General features: G+C 46.7%; 1 pseudogene; it reads right to left on the reverse strand.

Annotated features, from left to right (window-relative positions):
* LOC111980766 (signal transducer and activator of transcription 5B-like) overlaps positions 1-12,400 on the reverse strand; it is a 31,736-nt pseudogene that overhangs the window by 3,959 nt on the left and 15,377 nt on the right.

A 12,400-nucleotide genomic window follows, 5' to 3' on the forward strand; every position in this document is an offset into this window, starting at 1 on the left:
GTGTGTGTGTGTGGGGGGGGGGAGGGGGGGGGAGAACAGCGTAGCCACGAGCAACAGTGAGTCTATCAAGTTAGATGCTTGTTTAAACTGCGGTAGCTAAGGTGGACTATGGCAGACGATCCTGGCTGGGACTAATATGGAGACAGACCCACTACAACATTCTTGCGATGAAAGACAGGGAGTGAGCCAGTGCCAAATATCCAAACTTTATGGTAACAATGGCCTTCCAGCTCAGGACTGATGAGTCACTGTTTCAAAGCCCTCTCATATTGTACTGCAAAACATAGCTATATATCTGTTACTCAAGTGTTGTCAGTTTGATGTTTTAGTGTATATCACACAGGAGACAGACAGCACATGCAAGATTTAGCAACATGATCAGTAATAACAGAAAACAGGAGACCAGGCTTACGGACAGAGATAGACAGAGAGAGAAAAAAACAGACAGCAGACAGACAGACAGAGTACCATCAGGGCTGGCCTTCAAGACAATTTAGCGATATAAGCGGTCGCTTGGGTCCGGGCGTTTTAAAAAAACAACTCAGTTGGGCAATTTACTGTGAAAGTTAGTAAAGCGGTGAAGGTCTCGAATGTGGGTTCTGTTGCAATCAGACGTTTTTCTCCTGTTTTGTCACTAGACAGTCACTTAATAGCCATTCAGCTAACAGCTTACAGTGGCAAGTTTATAGTGCTAGCTAGTCACACTCACCTCAGATATCCATTAACATGACATTAAGTAATGGCAAAATGTGAGAATTACAGGGACATTTGCTGTTAGAACTCAAAAAATATGTTCTCCAACCCACTGCAAAACTGGTAGCCCTTGCAGGGAATTAGCTTAACAGTCTTCAAAAAATGCATCTCTGCCCCATAAGGTTTTTCTTTTTAAAATGAGGAGTTTTTGAATAATCTCCACTAGTCATCTCAGCATGGATCGAGTAGTTTGTTACTTCAGCAGATGGCACAATACTAAGCCAATTAAGAAGACCCAGTTCTTTATAAGACTCTTCACCATCATCCTAGCAATGGGACTTCCTCTACAATACCACCAAACCTAAACCCCAACCTCCACACACACCCATGACTTCAGCTCCCCTACCAACAGCATCCAAAACAAGCTCCCCCAAAAATAGGATTGTAACACTAGACGTCACAACCAATAACCAAACATGACCAAATGAGTGTGTTTTTTTTAAAACACCGACAGACAGACAGAGAAGACAGAGACAGACAGACAGACAGAGCGGTAATGAGAGGTAGCGTTGAATGCACATACATCATCTAAGGGGTATGGAGGGGAATAGATTAGAGGACTCATCGTTTGATATCTGTTGCCATTTCAATTAAAGGCAGTCTGTGTATGTGAGACAGCCATGCGGCAGCACCGTTTGAGCGGTACTAAAGTAGTACCAACCCCATCAGGAATCCCCACCCAGTTTGACAACTTTAAAATGGGTGTGGAGACCTCATGGCAATGCCATGTAAAAACGATTATTAATTGATTGTTCCTCTATCTATCTCTAATGGGCTGCCAGAGACCTTTGAGTGTGGCATTGCTGTATTTACCATTACATCTGTGTGCAAATTAAGGGAAACTAAAATTAACGCTGTGAGTGTAGAGCGGGGCCCAAAGTTCCCCAAGTTTTCAGCTGGGAACGGGAATGTATGTATGCAAACAGTGTGTGGTGTGTGTTTGTGGTGTGTGTGTGGTGTTTGATGACATCAAACATCCTTGTGTGGTGCGTGTGTGTTTGACATAGATACTCAGTTTGCTTCTGAAAGAAAATTGAGAGCCATTCTGCTTGAGATTTAGGTTTTGTAAGATTCAGAAATTTATTTATACTACTACTGAAACTACCCTCGCAACAACATAGCGCGATGATCGTGTCAATAACAACAAATTCTTCATTAATCTTTCTCTTTTTTGGCAGAGCGGATTGAATTAAAAAACCTCTGTTGATATTAAACATTTACATTAAATAAAATAAACCTAAACCCAAAAACAGTTAAACAAACACTGTTTAAATGACTTCATACGGTTTTAGAGAGTGCCTCTTTTAAAAATCTTTGTTAGAATCTTTCTGACAAATGAAGGAATACATACGGTTGAATTGAAAGACGTTCTTTTTATACAATACTGTAACATTTGTCGTTTTTTGCATTTATACCTAGTCTGTTTTTACAGGATACGTACCGGAGACAAACTTGAAAAGAAGTGTCACTGACAGTGCATTTTGCATTGCTGAGAAGAAAAAACAATAAAAACTATCACACATTCAATTAAACCATTTCACATTAAAGCTATGCTGAATTTTATTAAAACAGGGAGGAAATTCTTATGGATCCATCAGAAAATGTCAAAAGGTGCGGGTTCTTTTGTTGGTGTCAGGTCAGAGATTGAGGGTCTACGACTGCTTGGCGCTCCATTGGCTCTTCCATCGGTCGCCGCAGCAGCTCCTCAACGTGTCGCGCCACGTCCATGTGTCATCCAGGTCAAAGTCACCGTCGCATCTAACATGGAGTCAACATCTGCCCACAACACAGGAACCAGTGCTAGTAGGCACACAGAGCACATCCAGACACACACAGCCTCACAACACACAGGAAACAAGTTAGTAACACAGCCATCAGGACACACAACCACCTCACAACACCAGGAACCAGTTATAGTACAACACAGGCCATCAGGCACCACACACACCTCACTCGCACATCACATGCACGCAACACATATGTTAATCTATACTCACATAGGCGGTGGATACAATAGCCCGATCAGTTTTGGAGGGTGACTGGACAACAGGGAGGCTCCAGTGATCCACTGTAGCGTGGGAGATTCTGTTGCTGGTCAGGATTGTCTGGTGGTGAACCTCACCGGTCCAGACAAACAGACAGAGACAACACACCAGCGCAACGATCGTCAGAGAACGTCGCATTACACCGAACGCCAGAGCTTTGTCGTACCACGGCAACACTTTGCCACTCAACCATCCGTCAAACCACCACCCCCTCTCCTCCCGCTCCTACATTTACTGCTTCAAACATTACACCTCCTCTTTGCGAGCACGGACAGGATCAGGTTTAAGGGCAGGAGTGCTGGGGCAGCAGCCGACCTGGAGCCCTCCCCTGAGAGGCCCACAGACCCTTAACCCGGCTCAACAATAGCGGCACCCCCTGCCCTAAACCATTACCCCCAGAATGACATTATACTAAGATGCAAAGTTGAATGATGAGGAGACAAAGAGCGCCCTTCAGGCCCGCGGACATGTGACGCTCTAATTGGCTTCCTCCATTCTGGAAGTGAAACGACCTTAAATGAGTTGATCAATGAACATTTCAGCCACATTATATAGCGCGATTTCAAATTCAGCCCCTATCGCCACCACCGAGAGGAGAGAGAGATGCATGTGTGAGCTCTGGGTATACCACTTGTTTGATCTGCGGTAGTTTCAACGTACTCCATCCACTGGCTTTCGCTGATAGAGAGCAAATGCAAGGGAAAGGAGAAACAGGAGGAGAAGAACATCGCTATGTGTTCAGACCTGCCAGCATATAGGTCACAATGTCACAGTTACTCCAGTGGTGGCTGTTTCATAAGCCCTCTAATCGACAAAATACAATAGACGCAATATCGAATCGATAACGAGCGAATAGATCACACGATATAATATATGTCATACATTATATTTTAAGTAGAGAACTGAAGACATAAGAGGTCAATACACAGATAGACAGGTTGAGCAGATATTTTGCTGTTTAGTATTAAATTTGAGACAAGAGCCTCAATCCTTGGGTATGCTGAGGATAGCAAAGGAACCGAAGTTGAGGTGGTTGAAGGTCACTGATCGCCGGCGTCAGGCCAAAGGCGTATGGCAGAAAGGCTCTCTTGCGCTGCTCAGGTAAGCGACATGAGGCCTTCCACACCCATCCTCTCCCCTGAAACATAGACAAACTTACTTTAAGTCCCATTTGGCTAATTTTAACACAACACCATTCTCCGCTCGAAGATATTAATTTGTGACTATTAGACTAAATGAACAAATATTGAATGAATATTGATTCGCTTGACTGAGTTGGTTGTCAGTTAACCTGGTTTTGTTGGGCATTCTCCAGCCACCCAGGCGAAGTATGCCTCGACTCAGGAATCGCTGAAGCGGTAAGCAGGGAAGGTTCCCGTTGGGTGTTGGACATCAACATGTCCTGGGCCTGCTGCTTGGCACAAAATCCCCCACGCAACGAAACCCATCCCCCCTGGTCAACTACAGCGAGTGAAGAACGAGGAAGAGGGAGAAGGGGGAGAAAGAGGAGAGGAAAGAGGAGGGGAGAGGGAGAAAGAGGGAGATGAGGGAAGGAGAGGAAGGAAGAGAGAGAAGAGAGAGGAGAGGAGACCAGAGAAAGGAGAGAGAAGAGAGAGAGAGACGAGCAACAGAGAGAGCCAGAGAGAGAGAGAAGAGACAGGAGGAGGACACAAGAGGAGATAGAAAGAGGGAACAGCAGACGACAATGACAGATAAGCCGAGGAGAGGAGCAGAAGAGAAAGGAGGGCGAGCAGGAGAGAGAGAATAAGGAGGACATCGAGAAAGGAGGAGGATAGCAGGATGAGAGCGAACACATGAAGACATGGACAGGAAGTAGGGACAGGAGAGACAGCAAGTAGACATGAGTGGAAGGGCATCAGAGGAAGGCATAAGTCAGAGGACATGAGGAGGACAAGGAGGAGAGCAGTGAGGGAGAGACAAGGACGAAGGAGGACAGGAGTGAGAACATTGAGGAGGACAGGTGCGAGGCGGCATGAGGAGATATGAGAGGACAAGAGGAGGACGAGAGGATGGAGAGGACAGTAGAGGAGCACGAGGAAATGCAGAGAGGCAGCAGAGGAGCATGATAGAGAACATGAGTTGAGGACAAGGGAGATGAGGAGCAGAGGAAGTAGAGGATTGAGACGGCACATGGAGCATGAGGAGCAGACAGCTGAGGAGGACGATGAGGAGGGATAGGCAGGAGAGGACGACAGTGTGCGAGGGCAATTGAGAAGGATAATGAGGAGCAGAATCGCAGCCGAGGACACGCTGTGGACGCCATGAGGAGGATATTGCAGAAGGACATGAGGAGACAGGTGGAGGCGCATGAGGACGTATATGAGGGAAGGACATGAGGAGGACAGAGAGAGGGCATAGAGCGAGGACAGGAGGAGAACATGAGGAGGGCATGAGCATGAGGGCATTGAGGAGGAGGATATGAGCGAGGACAGAGAGACGGACAAGAGGACATGAGAGAACAGAGAAGACAGAGGAGAACATTGAGGAGGACAGTGTGGAGGAGGCATGGAGGAGGATATGAGAGAGGACATGAGGAGGGACAGGAGGAGGACTGGGGAAAAGAGGAGAACAGTAGAGGGAGACAGCGAGCCGAGAACATGAGCGAGGAACAGATGGAGGGCATGAGGAGGATATGAGCGAGACAATGATGGAGGACAGATGGGAGGACATAAGGACAGAGACAGACAAAGATACATTGTTACATACATTGGTCATGCCGCCCCCTTCCCCTACAATAATTGTATCCTCTTGACCCATTACAGTAGGGATACATATTCTCTGTGTTGCTATGGTAAAAGCTGTGTCGCATTGCTGGCGAGGGCCTTTTGCTAGGCTTCATTGAGATTAAACAACCCAATCAAAATGTGAGGCTGCAACAGCAGGGGGCTTAAGAGGAAAAAAACACCAAGGGCACCTATCAAGAAGACTCACTAAAGAAAGCACATTACAGCTGCCATTCAAACGACAACAAAAAAGAGGCCTTTAGCTCATTTGAGCCATTTTCTCTGTCCATTTCCCTGTCTACTTTGGGCAGTGTGTGCACGCTGCAGGCATCTCATGTTCACTAACACACAATCCAGTCAAACCTCATTTCCACAGGTTTATTCTCGGAGTAGAAATTCTAGGAATATAGACATTTTTATATTTATTCTACCCATCATTCCAGTGTTGGTTTGAGATGTTTTTTGTGAGTTCCATGACCCCATCAAACCACTGCCAGAACGTGAAATCCTGCCAGGCAGACTCTCCTGTAGGTTAGAGGGATTGGGACATTGTGTTTGATACAGTCGATAAACCAAGTTTGTGTCTGTCTTTAATCGCACTAACCTCTCCTCACACATACAGAGTAGCTCCACTTTCAAACTTTTCTGCCTGCGGCTATGGAACATTTGACCTGTTCACCGGACGTGCTACCTGTCCCGACCTGCTGTTTTCAACTCTCTAGAGACAGCAGGAGCGGATAGGATACTCTGAATGATCGGCTATGAAAAGCCAACTGACATTTCCCTGAGTGCTACCTGTTGCACCCCTCAACAACCACTGTGATTATTATCATTTGACCCTGCTGGTCATCTATGAACATTGAACATCTTTGGCCATTGTCTGTTATAATCTCCACCCCGGCACAGCCAAAGAGCGACTGCGCCACTGGCCGCCCCTCATAGCCTGGTTCCTCTCTAGGTTTCTTCCTAGGTTCTGGCCTTTCTAGGGAGTTTTTCCTGGCCACCGTGCTTCTACACCTGCATTGCTTGCTGTTTGGGGTTTTAGGCTGGGTTTCTGTACAGCACTTTGAGATATCAGCTGATGTAAGAAGGGCTTTATAAATACATTTGATTTGATTTGATTTAGTGTAGAGCAGYAATTACAATAGACAGTCAGYCAGTGAGAGATATTTCCCAGAGTTCAGCTGACCCCCTTACATCCATCCATGATGTGCAAGTGTGTATCAGTGAGTGAGCTCTGAGGTGCATGTTCTAGCGCCTGTTTCTAGGCCCTCTYTCTCTCTAATGAGGCTGATGCTCTGTGGTGAATGAGGTCTGAATGTGAGTGTGCTCTCTGTCATCAGTGGCTGGTTAGAGGGAGCCAATGAGGCCTGGGGCTGAATTAGCCCTTCCTGTCTTGACAAACAGGCCCATTAACCAGACCTGAGGACCTCACAGCCAGCCGACTAGAGCTCATCAGACTAAATGGCACCCTATTCCCTACCTAGTGMACTACCTTTGACCAGGGCCCTATGTAGGGAATATGGTACCATTAGGGACGTAGCCTTAGAGAGAAACACATTAGAGACTCGCTCAGCCCTTGGAGAGCAGCTTTATTTAACTAGGCAAGTCAGTTAAGAACAAATTCTTATTTACGATGATGGCCTAGGAACAGTGGGTTAACTGCCTTGTTCAGGGGCAGAATGACAGATTTCTACCTTGTCAGCTCGGGGATTCGATCTAGCAACCTTTCGGTTACTGGCCCAACGCTCTAACTACTAGGCTACCTGCTGCCCCCAATGCAGATATAGTGGAATCATTACTCTGAACACGGGAAGGAACACCAAAGAGGTAAACTGTGTCTGCAGTGGCACATACTCACATCTAAATAAAATATACACAAACCAGGCAAGGTAAAAACTCTACAATAGATTCCATCTGAGCATCAAAWAAATKATATCACCCCTCTGCAACAACTTGTTCCTAACGCAGAGGTCAGGTCTTATAGTCCACTGGTCAGTAGTCATGGGCAGTGTCCCACATGGCACCCTACTCACTACAAAGTGCACTACTTTTGATTAGTGCCCATAGGGTTCTTGTCAAAAGATGGGCCCTGGTAAAAAGTAGTGCACCACATAGGAAATATGGTGCCATTTGAGACGCACCCTGGTCTTACCCTGTTGAACTGGGACCARGTCATGGTCATGCCGCGGTAGTCATCAGGGTTGATGCTGGAGCTACTGAAGGCTTTCTGGGCCAGGAAGACCAGGTTCTCCTCTGAGAGGCCACGGTTACTCTGCACCTCCGCCTTGTACTTCATGTTGAGGGCCTCACACAGCTGGGGCCACAGCACCTTTTCAGGCACTATGAAGGGCACCCGACCCTGGGGAGGAGGAGAGGAGAGAGGGTTAAGGCCCCTAAACCAGGGCAACGCTAGAGCGTCCATAAAGAGAAAAACAAAACAATGTAAAGTGTTAAAGACATCATCACACACACATACRCGCAACACGATGATCACACTGAACTTACGGGTTCGGCAAAAGCGTTGTCCCACAGTACTGTTGCTGTGGCGTTATTGTCTTGGCTACCGTGGACGATCACCACCACAGGAAGTGATAACGTCTGACAGAGAGAGAGAGAGAGAGAGAGAGAGGGAAGAAAAAGGTCAGCGTCATTACAAACACAAAGACGTGTATGTGTATCAAATACAGTATATATAAGGCAACTCATGTAAAACATGTTTCCACTTTAACCTACTGTACAGCACTTTGTGTTCCAACCAAACAATCCATATAATTCAGAGAAATACATGAACAAATGTGTTATGGAGAGTAGGGGAGCATATATGTTTCCTGTACCATTGACAATGTGAAGGTCATTTTTCTTGTGTGACATAGCTTTAACAATGATTACTACTTCTAATATGGTCACTGAAGGAGCAGGGTAAGGAACATGGTGTATTGACTGAGCCACCCCCTCTGCGCGTCGAAGACAACTGGATGCATCTGGTTTTCAGGGGAAATGGAAAGAGAGCCTGTGACACGACTTCCTCTTTTGGACGTTAACAAGGCGACACTCCGGCTTAACTCCTCCTCCACATTTACTGGATTGGTTGAACAGTGGAGAAGAGAAAACTCCCCCGACATTTTGTTTTCTTCTCGTCAGGACCAGAAAGAAAGAAAGGCTGCTGAGGTGCTAGGTTAGACTAGAGCCAACAGCTCACCTTGGGCTAGTCCACCACTCTGCTCATCTCTTCTGAAGCCTGTGTGTGCTGTATTGATAAGAGTTGGCAAAACGGCACAAACAGATCTGGGACCAGGTTATCAGTTCTTACCTTAACCTGAAAGACCAGCTCATTACCCCCGACGCTGAACTGAGACTCAAACAGAATGGTAAACTTCTCCTCTGTCACAGACTCCGCCCCTCGCCGGTCCGAGCGCTTGATCCTCTTCAAAGACTACATGAAAGAGGAGGCGGGGTCAGAGAGGAGGATCATGAGGGTTGAGGAGAGGACAGCAGCACAGCACACAAACATCTTCCAGACTATTCACTTTGAGGAGCTGTTCTCTGATCACACACATACATGATTCCCTTTCATTCCAGGAGCAGATTTAAAGGGATACTTCGAGATTTTCACAATGAGGCCCTTTGTCTACTTCCGCAGAGTCAGATGAACTCATGGATACCATTTGTATGTCCCTGTGTCCAGTATGAAGGAAGTTAGAGGTAGTTTCGCAAGTCAATGCACATTTACTAGCATTCTGCCTTTAACTTCATTCTGAAAATAGAGACATAAAAATGGTATCCACAAGTTCATTGCCAAAATCCCGAAGTATCCATTTAAGCCAGAGTTTACATGTAAATTATCCATGGAGAACCCTAGGGAACTCAAAACAGCATGTGGGCTGAGTAACATGCTATCTGTATGAGTATGAACAYAGAATGAGAATGCAGAATCTCCAAAAGCCTCTTGGACTCCAGTTTAGCTGGGGTTTGTCTCTGAAGMGAATCTTCTCTAGGTGTGTTATTACAGACTGAGACTCCCTGGCCCCATCCATCCTCTACCCTGGTCCCGTCCATCCTCACCATGTTCCTGAAGTTGGCGCTGAGTGTTCCTGTGGCCTGGTGGTACTCCATCACACAGTTGTTGTTAAGGATCTCTCCACTGCTGTCACTGGGAGAGGGGGAAGGAAGATAGAGAAGGAGGAGGAAGAGGAGGAAGAGGAGAGGTAGATGCTTCAGCAGATGTATTAATCATAAAGTCATGAAACTTTCACAGAACATGAAGGGGAATGACTCATTTCAATTTATGTGAGGCAAGTTTTTTTCAGGATGCCAAAGCTGACAATCTTGCAATATGCTACCCAAATATGCCCCTGGGCTAGGGATAGGCTAACATGGCTATTCTTTTAGTACTAGGAAGGAAGATTTATACACTTAACGTGGGAACGTGGGATGTGGCACGCCCAAAAGTATAATCTAAATGTGGAATCTCCACTTGCTCCATAGATTCCACTGAGGCAGTATATATCAGTGATGAGGGGGCTCTATGCTGTAACTTACTTCCTGGTGTTCTCGTTCTTGAGCAAGGCCTTCGCCTGGTGTTCACTGATGATGGTGGCCTTGACCTGCGGGGGGTTCATGTGCACATTGAGCTTCCCGCCCACTAGGAGACGCACTGTGGCGACAAACTTGGTCTGGGTTTTCAGCACCTGGGGAGGCTGCTTCTCTATGATAAAGGTGCTGGAGGGAGGGAGGGAGGGGGAGAGAGAGACAGAGAGAGCGAGAGAGAAGGGAGAGAGAAAGAGAGAGAGAGAGCGAAAGAGAGACAGACAGACAGAGAGAGACAGAGAGAGAGAGAGAGAGAGAGACAGAGAGAGAGAGAGAGACAGAGAGAGACAGAGAGAGAGAGAGAGAGACAGAGACAGAGACAGAGACAGAGACAGAGACAGACAGACAGACAGACAGACAGACAGACAGACAGACAGACAGACAGACAGACAGACAGAACAAACAGATTAGAGTCAGAGGAAAGTGTAGAGGGTTGCTTTAAAGGGATAGTGCAACATTTTAGCTTACCCAGAGTCAGATGAACTCATGTACACCATTTGCATGTCTTTGCATGCAGTTTGAAGGAAGATTCTGGAGCAACTGCTAACTAGCGTTAGCCCAATGACAAAGTCTACAGGAACAACTAGCATGCTAGTTAGCAATGGCCCCAGAAACTAACTTCAACTTCTTTCATACTGCACACAGAGTCATACAAATGGTATCCATGAGTTCATCTGACTCTTGGTTAGTAGAAAAGGGACCTGATTGAAAACATTTAGCACTATCTCTTTAACTGACAGATCACCACAGGGAATTCTGCTCATCACACACTGCTGCCTATTATGTCTATTTGACCTGCTTTTGAAAGTTACACAGTACGCAAGCTGTCAGCTCTCGATGCTCCCACACATAAACACACACAGACAGACAAACGCTACACACAGGCAGCGTGATGCTCATTCATTCAGGCACGGAGGGCTTTTCAGTAGAGTACGCTGCTTGTGTTTTAAGCTTGGCTGACCATATTCAATATTCTCATCTCCGTGAGCAGGCAGTGTTGAGATACCCTCCCTCCCTCCCTAGCCTCCCTCCCAGGCGCCTGCTAGAGGTTTAGGGGGAACAGTAGAGAGGATGTGGGTGTGGTTTCACTGGAGAGCAGGAAAGAGCGAATTAAGAGGAGAGGAAACACCAGTGCAGTAGTATTGACTTTAAAATAATTGTTTTTACGCTCTCAACGCTCCCCTGTCTGCGGCCTAACGGACATCGTTCTGACAATGACATAGCTTCTCAGTGCGTTATGGGTCTCTGTGGGGACCACAGTACATTATGGGTCTCTGTGGGGACCACAGTACATTATGGGTCTCTGTGGGGACCACAGTACATTATGGGTCTCTGTGGGGACCACAGCTGGAATAGGGAGAGAGTTCTGGGAGCACTCAGAAGACTTCCTGATCCAGTCAGTGAGGCTGGCAGACTGATACGGGCTGACAGACAGTGTCCCCAGGGCTACAACACTCTACCATGGAACTCAAGCTAACGTTCTGAGCCTGTTAGCCTTTCTTCCCATCTCCCCATCATTGTAGACTCTTCATCTCTAGCCTCAAACACTTTTTGTCTCTTTAGCTCTCGAATCGGCCCTCTTTCTTTCACGTTATGTCTTTGAAACTCTGTTCACTCCTCCTCTTCCTCGTACTGTATCTTCCTCTCCTTTTCTAAACCGTTCACTCTCCCTCCTGTTTTCTTTCTCCTTTCGGATCGATAGCAGGCCTCCCTCTCTCCTCGCTCCATCTCTCCCTCCTTGTAGCGTTGAGGGTTAACGCAGGCTGACTGGGGTTGTGTTTGTGTGTTCATTGGCAGGTTCAGCAGGGGTTGAGAGCAGAGCTCGGCTGGGCTGCTGGAGGAACCATCAGCAGCTTGCTCCCCCTGCCTCGGAACAACCCAGCTTGGGCTCAGCACAGAGTCAAACACACACACACACACACGTTTTTCTGCTCCACAGAGTCACATAACCGGGCTCCCGTGATGTGCGGTGCTGAGTCATTTCTAATGTAATGCCGGTAATAAATGTAATCTCACACTATTGGCCACATAAGGAGTCAGGGGTTATGTCAGTAGGATAGGGTTTGTATAAGGGTTCACACTGAGTGTAGTATATGGTAAATAATACAGTTCAGTTGCTATCCATTTAGTCCCCACACACAGAGGAAATGGGGGGGTGTAAACATGACTGTAGAGTAGCATACACACTGAAGATACGTGTGTCTATAAGAAGTTCACATTTTCACACACCCACATCCAGCTCAAAGCCACTTGCACACAATCCAACAC

This window comes from Salvelinus sp. IW2-2015, linkage group LG20 (assembly GCF_002910315.2).
Source record: "Salvelinus sp. IW2-2015 linkage group LG20, ASM291031v2, whole genome shotgun sequence".
In the NCBI taxonomy this organism is placed as follows: domain Eukaryota; kingdom Metazoa; phylum Chordata; class Actinopteri; order Salmoniformes; family Salmonidae; genus Salvelinus; species Salvelinus sp. IW2-2015.